Genomic DNA, 8172 nt, shown 5'->3' on the forward strand with positions numbered 1-8172 from the left:
ATGTTTTTCATCCTGGATGGGAACCAATATACGGAAAAAATTGTTTGCAAATAATGTTTGCTAGTGTTCATTTTCCGCTCTCTTTCAAGGGATAGCGGTGATGGATTTGGTATCGGTGTTGGGAGAAGGGGGGGCGGTGGGTGGGGCCGGATGTGGGCTCCCTCCAACACCCAATATATACACCCAGGGAAACAAATTTGATACATAGGCCTAAAGGCGTATACATACGTGACCTCTTAATTGATGTCAACGTATAAAACAATACTTGATATTATGGATACAAAATTAAAATCACGTCCAAGACTATACTATAACGTTTCTCTCAGTGGGTCCTGCGAGAGAGAGAGAGAGAGAGAGAGAGAGAGAGAGAGAGAGAGAGAGAGATAGTATGTGTGAGGAATTCCTCTCACAACGCTTTTATTCTCTAATGTTGTGTATTCATTTGTTTCCGTGTCATCTATCTTATCGTAATTATTAGTATCTGTTTCATAAGAAATTGATTGATTGATTTTCACTGCGTATTGCCGTCTATCAGGTAATCGACAGACAGGAACTGTTGCTGTATTTGTATTCATGTGAAAACCAAATGTATTCATTCGCATGCCCATGTATTTTGCGTGACATAATAAGGGTGAAGGAAGCATATCTACTCGAGAATGACACTTTTAACATTATTTTATCTGATTTTGCTCTGTTCTAGCATGTAGGTACGTAGTATCTGTATTATATTGACAACGAACTGGATAATTGTTATGAAATGTTTTATGTTCATGAAAACCTTGTAAGTCAGTTCTGCATTCGTGGTAATTGTAAAACTTGTCTCTTTTCTCCAACAAAACCCGATGCAGGACGGAACGTACTACATCTTCTTGGCTCAACTTTTGAGGTGACCTGTCTGTCATCTAGTGTTGTGTAGTGATGTGTGTGAGGATTTAGAAGGGGCGATTCTCCTGATTCTTTGACTTCTGTAGTAATTTGTTTCATTTGAGTGCCATTGATTGATTTCATTTGTCACTGGTATTACTCTTTGATATGTTTAAACTTATTAAATTCATTTTAACTAAATTCATCAAATACGTTTCAATTCCCTCCATTTTATATAATTTTTCCTGTGTTTCAGTTTTATGGATGGTGAATATAAATTTATCTGATAAACTTTTATTGCGTTCATACTTTAAGGTTACGCAAGTAACCGTTAGAAACGAGGTAACACAGAGGTCCTCCAAGGTCTAAAATCAACCCGTGAGTACAGCTCCCTTATCACACAGTGCCCGAAAACCACGATATAAGGCAAAACTTAATTTAGTTTAGTCATGTAACTTAAATTTAAGTGCAAGTTACTCCATTCATTCCCTGTTACTTACTATACAATACCTACGCTGAGTCCAATGATAAGTAAGCTACTTTCATCAAGTTGAAGCCAGTTCTCATGCACAAGCATAGCAGCTCTGCTACTCCACTCTCGTGCCTCTTAACGGGGAAAGGGGGGGGTGGGGGGAAGGCCGGCCTCCAGGGGCCGGGCAAGCAGGCAGGGCCTGGCAGGCTGGCCGCTGGCTGGGACCTGGGAGAAGCAGTTTAGCTTGCGATGTGAACTCGAATAGTTGCAATAGTTGCATCACCGTCATCCGGCTGGATGTTGCCGCGTGAGGAGGGGGAATCATAATGCAGGTAGGGAGGATATGCTGCCCTTGAACAACCAGATTTTTTTTTTTTTTCCTTTTTTTTTACCTCATGAATAGTATCTGTCTATCACGTGGAACGTACAGCTAGAGAAGGAAACCAGCGATCAGGTAGCTAGACCGATGTGACTAAAATGCTTCCAAATTCAATATAAGTATAGTATGCTTTAGATACTGAACAATGGGGAGATAGCTAATATGCATGCATCACTGAAACCTCCGGTATTTCTCTATAAGCATTCCGCATCGTTCATCCCCACGAATACGAAAGCCACCAGGAATTGGGGCGTCCAATGTATTCCGCCGTGTTTGGTACGAGCCCCTGGGGGTTAATTACAGTCGTCCGAATAAATATAACTTGAAATTCTTGTTCAGGAGGTAAAACTGCATTGAAAAACCGCAACTGCCATTGTCTAGGCCGTCGCGGAATAGTAATATAGATCTACTAAACCTCCTCCCTCTCCGTCAATGTTATCATACTCCGATGATGATGATGATGATAATAATAGCTCTACCAAATAAAGGAAAGAAAAGCAAGCTGAATGGAATCTGCCCTCCATCAAAGGTAAGCCTACTAATAGGTACTACCTATTCACGACACGCCGGTCAAAGATTTATATAAAACGTATTACTATCAAAACTCTCTCTCCTCTTCCTTCTCCATCAAACGTATTCATGGCAGACCAGTCGAAAGGAAAAAATACACTGCTATGAAAAAGCAAGAGGGGCAACATGTTTAGGGCCCAGTACTAATGGAAAATTCGGGCCAAACTACTTCTCAGTCTTACTAACTGAAAAAAGGGAGAACTTCTGTATAATAGAACTTACTTACATATATATATATAGAGAGAGAGAATTTTGACTAATACGTTTTATATAAATCTTTGACCAACGTTCCGTGAATAGGTAGTATAAGTAGGCCTATCTTTGATGGAGGGCAGATTACATTCAGCTTGCTTTTCATTCCTTTATTTATTTATTATTATCATCATCATCGGAGTCCAGTGATATGCCATTGATGGAGAGGGAGGAGGTTTCAGTATTATGTCCCCGTTGTTCAGTATCTAAAGCATATATTGAATTTAGGGTTAATGGAAGTTATCGATTCACATCGGCCTAGCTACCTAATCGCCGGTTTCCTTTCTAACAGGGAGTTCACTATTGCAAATCCCACAAATAAACATGTTAGCTGCACATTCCACATAATTCGTCGTAACCCGGACACTCTCTCTCTCTCTCTCTCTTGACGGAAAGGCGAGGAGGCTGTTTAGAAGAGTCACTAGAGTAACAGTAAAGCTGGCCTCACACTAGTCATTTCTATCTCACGGTTTTGGCCAGCATCCAGCCGATGCTCGCGAGCAAAAGTGTTGTATCGTCACACTAGGATCTCGTGGTTTCGAGGAGCAGTAGGGAAAAGTAAACATCCTCCCATTTGTACTTTTTAAGCGCAGTTTTCTTAAAAAGGTCATCCGTGTGATCCCACAACACTCGGAACTCTCTTACTTTTTCTAACAATCCATGGAGAGCAAAGGACGTCCACACATACCGATGTCTTTGTGTGGGAAGAGACATGGTTCCTGAGCACATCCTGTTAGAAGCAGCCATCTTGTTTGTTTACACTACGCGGTCGCTCGGGGTTCGTGGCTGCTGCTTCCCGACAAGGCGGGAAGCAAAGATCTCGAGCTAAAATCTCCGGTTTTCGATTCTCGGCAGCAACGGCTCGCTGCTCAAGAAAAAAAAGCCCAGTGCGAGGCCAGCTTAAGATAATGAATACCATCGGCGCCTTCCCCCCATCCACCCCCCTCCCCTCATATCCGTGACTACTCCAACATCTCTCTTTACTCGCTACCTCTCCCATTTGAAGATTACTTTTTTTTTTTTTTTTTTTATTCACCTTAAGTTTTGCCCACACCATATCCATTTTTTAATTAGTATAATTGCTTTTTATCCGATCTCACCCACATTTTGTCCTTGTTTAATTCGCGCGCAATTTGGACAGTTGAAAAATGAACGGCCGGAATTTAGCCGTAATCCTGTGACTTGGTAAATATTGGCATTCTCTCTCTCTCTCTCTCTCTCTCTCTCTCTCTCTCAGTATCGGACTTTATGATCAGTAAATTGCTGTTAATATTGTTCCCTTGTTTGCCACTTTATGCAATTGTGTGTATATGTGTATGGATGTATAAACACGCAAAGTTGCAGAGATTTAGTTACATGGATAACAATATAAAATAATATGAATTAAAATACATATTTTAAAAAATAGCATTTTAGTCTACAGATTACCCTCTCTCTTTAATATGTATGTATATATATTTTTATATATATATATATATATATAGATATATATAATATATATATATATATATATTATATATATCTATATATATATATATATAATATATATAATATATCTCGCAATTTAGGTAAAATAAGATGCTTGTTCAACTTATTGAACGTAGTGGAGTAATGCCTGTCAGTTGAACAAGCATCTTACTTTACTTAAATTGCAAGATCACACACACATACACACACACACACACACACACACACACACATATATTATAAATAAAGGTTTTTGCCACAAAGGAAAAATGAAAAGCGAGATAGGCAAGCACTTTCGGTCTAGTGCGACCCTCAGGCACAACTGATCGTACAGAGGAAAAACATAGCCAAAGTAGGCTTAATATCCAAACTGACATTACAAGATTAGTAATAAGGTCGATTTCACTCTACAGAAACGAGGAAACCCCTGAGGGCAGGATAAGCAAATTTTTAGGCAGCCACACCTTGGAGGATCATGCTCGTTTTCAACAGATGATTCATCCAGAATACAATACATTTTGTAAAAACAACAAGGCATATACAACTTATTACCATGAAATTTACAAAAATATTCCCCCAAAAAATTATTAATGAAAAGACGAAAAAAAGGATATAAATATATCGAGCAAGAGATTGAGAGAGAGAGAAATAATAACTATATACATGTGGGACTACTTAATTAGTAGTTCATTTATTTTAAGGTCCTTCATAAACATTTTACAAATATACGGGTCCAAATGGTATAATCCCAGACTAAGATTTAGGTTGATTTGTATAATTGCTGATTCCAGTAAATTTCTTGCAACATAATCATTAGATCTAGCAATTACAGAGCTATCGCCCCAATTAATACAATGAGATTTTTCACTCAGATGGATAAACAGTGCATTTGAAGTCTGGGCTGTTCTAACTGAATAAATATGCTGCTTAATACATACACATAAATTTTTACTTGACTGTCCAACGTAAAAAGATGAGCAATCCTTACAAGGAATTTTGTAAATGATGTTGTTATTTGTTACGGGACTATTCTTAATTAGCATATCGTTAATGGTATTGTTATAAGAGAACACTACATTAACATTAAACGATTTAAATATTGATTTTATGGTTTCAAATCCACGAAAGTAAGGCAAGCTAAGTACATTTTTAGGCATTTCTTTTTCATTACTAGCAACACTATAAAACTTTTTGTGAGCTTTTTGATAACATAAATCAATTATATGAGGTGGGTAGCAGAGACCGTTTCCTATCTTTTTTATGTATTCAATTTCTTGGTCAAGATATTGTGGACTCGTGATACGCAAAGTTCGTAGGAAAATAGAAGAAAAAATTGAAATTTTAATATTAAGATGGTGGCCAGAATAAAAATGTACATAAGTTGAATTATTTATGGGTTTTCTATAAATACTGAATTTACATTGGAAAGATTCTCTATGTATTAATGCATCTAGGAAAGGGATGACAGTGTTATTTTCAATTTCAACAGTGAATTTTATGGATGGCACTAAGTTATTCAATTTAGACAATAAATGATTTACATCGATACCAACAGGTAAGACTACTAAGATGTCATCTACATATCTGTACCATTTTAAGGGGACAAGTTGTGCCTGAGTAAAGGGTTGCACTAGACCGAAAGCCCTTGGCTATCTCGCTTTTCATTTTTCCTTCATGGCAAAAACCTTTATTTTTACGTAGCATCGTTTTATATACTTCGTGATCAAGTTATTCATATATATATATATATATATATATATATATATCTATATATATATATATATAATATATATATATATATATAAATAATATATATATATATAGAGAGAGAGAGAAGAGAGAGAGAGAGACGAGAGATGGGAGAGAGAGGAGAGAGAGAGAGAGAGAGAGAGGTAAACTGTAGACTAAAATATTAGTTTTTAGAATGTGTATTTTAATTTATATCCGAATCAATTAACTTTAGCGGTCGATCTAATTTACTTTACTTCCAGATGTCATAAAAATTGATAAGAAGTGTCATTCCTTATGATCAAAACTTAAGTAAAACTAAAGATACCGAAACAAACAAATAAATGATAGAGAAATTACAAATCAAAACATTTGTAATAAAAAAATCATAGGGATTATATGTTTGATTTTGTAAATACATTAATCTCGGGGTCACAACTCTGCGTATAAAACATTATTCTTTTTTACTATATCTAATCGTTAAGCCTAGACAGAGAAAGAAAAATCTCCATGAAAAGCTCCAGAAACTGGCTATATCACAATAGCTTTCATTGTGCCTGCCCAGCCTATAACAATGAAGGAACTGTACTTTGCCCACCATTCACCAGTACCGTGGCGTGCACTACTCGATAGAGTCAGTGCACTAAAACGTATTATACTGTTCATGAATGGTTCGCGTAACACAACATGATCGGTTTAATACTTTGCAGGGGAAGCAGACACGTTCATAGTCAAGCAGAGTGAAGGAATTAATTAAGGAATTACACACATGCAAAGTACTATATTACCTACAAACTGAAATATAAAGTACCTTGGTAATCTAAATTACTATTGAAGTTATTGACGCGGCCAAATATGCATTAGCAGTAATTGCTAAATCATATATCCAAGCCTAAGGTAAGGTAAGGTACGGAATTTGTCCTTTTTTTCTGTACCTGAACTATACCGTACCGTAATTCCGTACCGTACACAAGATAAATATCAACCGTACCGTACCGTAATGCCAGTTGATCGCCTAATACCAACGTGAGCTGGTTCAACTTCTGAGGGCACCTTCCTGTTATTCTTGCCCTCATCATATCCGGCAATAAGGCCGCTTTCTGCCAGTCACAGTCTATTGAGTTACTTGTTCTGTGTTAATTTTAGTATATATTAGTCTCATATTTTTTTTTCTTTCTTTTTTGTACAAGAGTGTTAGGTATATTGAAAACTGCTTCAGAATTTTATCATTTTCTCGATACCTGTTTGTTTGTAGACCTCGAATTTTGCCCCATACCTAGTGAAGAACACAGGTGTGTAGTACTAATGTGAGATTTTAGCCACCTGTTCATTAAACTTGAAATGAGAGCTATTTGGAGTTTAATCATCTTCAAGGTACATCATATGGTTAACAGGCATTCACTGTCAGTTTGTGAATTTTTTTCAAATAAATCTCCTGGTTTTTTTTGTTTTTTTTTTTTATGCTAGAATAGTTAAGGTGTGTAATATGGGGCTATATTGCCTTATTTTTATGCAGGAGTAAAACATCAGCTGTTATCCTCGACCAGCCAGAAGGGTCCATAGTACAATGCAAAACTAATCATTATCTTGTTTTAATTTTTTTAATCTGAAACGGATTGAGAGATAGAGAACTTATGTTTTACCTAAGCAATGACAGCAACATCCAGAGATGAATCCAAGTATTGTTTCTTGTCACGATTAAATATGACATTTCCATCGCAAGAATAATGTTGAAAATGAGAGAGCAAATATTTTAGCCTTAACTTTTTTCAAATGTGATTTGAAACAGAACAGAGACTTGTCATACTTGCATCACCCTTCATTAATCTTTCGTACCAGTATAAGGTGTGAGATTAGGATGCAGTTTCATTGAATTGTATAGTCATATATCTATTTATAAAGTCAGCAATACCTTGAAAATGAAACCCCAATATTATTATTTTTAAAACCCAGACCAGGTGTATGTGTATAAATTCATTATTAATTCAAAATGAATTGAATTTTCAACTCAAAATGGGTTGAATTTTCAACTCATATTCATTCCTACCAGCTTGAAGCATAGGCCTATGCAGGAATTAAAACTTGATGTGATGTATGTTTAACGTCGACAAAAATCACCACGTTTCATATATCACTGACACAATTAACGATCCTGAGGTGAGGGGCTGGGTGGCGTCTATAAGTTCCAGCACACACAAGCTGACCACAGTTACAATAAGAACCGAATTTTGAAAACACAGGATACAGAATAAGGCTAAAAATACAAGTAAATACATAAAGAAATTATTATATGTTGTTCCATGTAGTCACGTACATACACGGCATACATACACGATCGTATTCTCAGCCATGAACAAATTTTTCTGTCATAGGTTGGTCCTACAACTCAAGAATGACATACTCAACTGGCCTCTCTCTCTCTCTTATATGACTTCCGCTG

This window comes from Macrobrachium nipponense, chromosome 25 (genome assembly GCF_015104395.2).
Source record: "Macrobrachium nipponense isolate FS-2020 chromosome 25, ASM1510439v2, whole genome shotgun sequence".
Classification (NCBI taxonomy): domain Eukaryota; kingdom Metazoa; phylum Arthropoda; class Malacostraca; order Decapoda; family Palaemonidae; genus Macrobrachium; species Macrobrachium nipponense.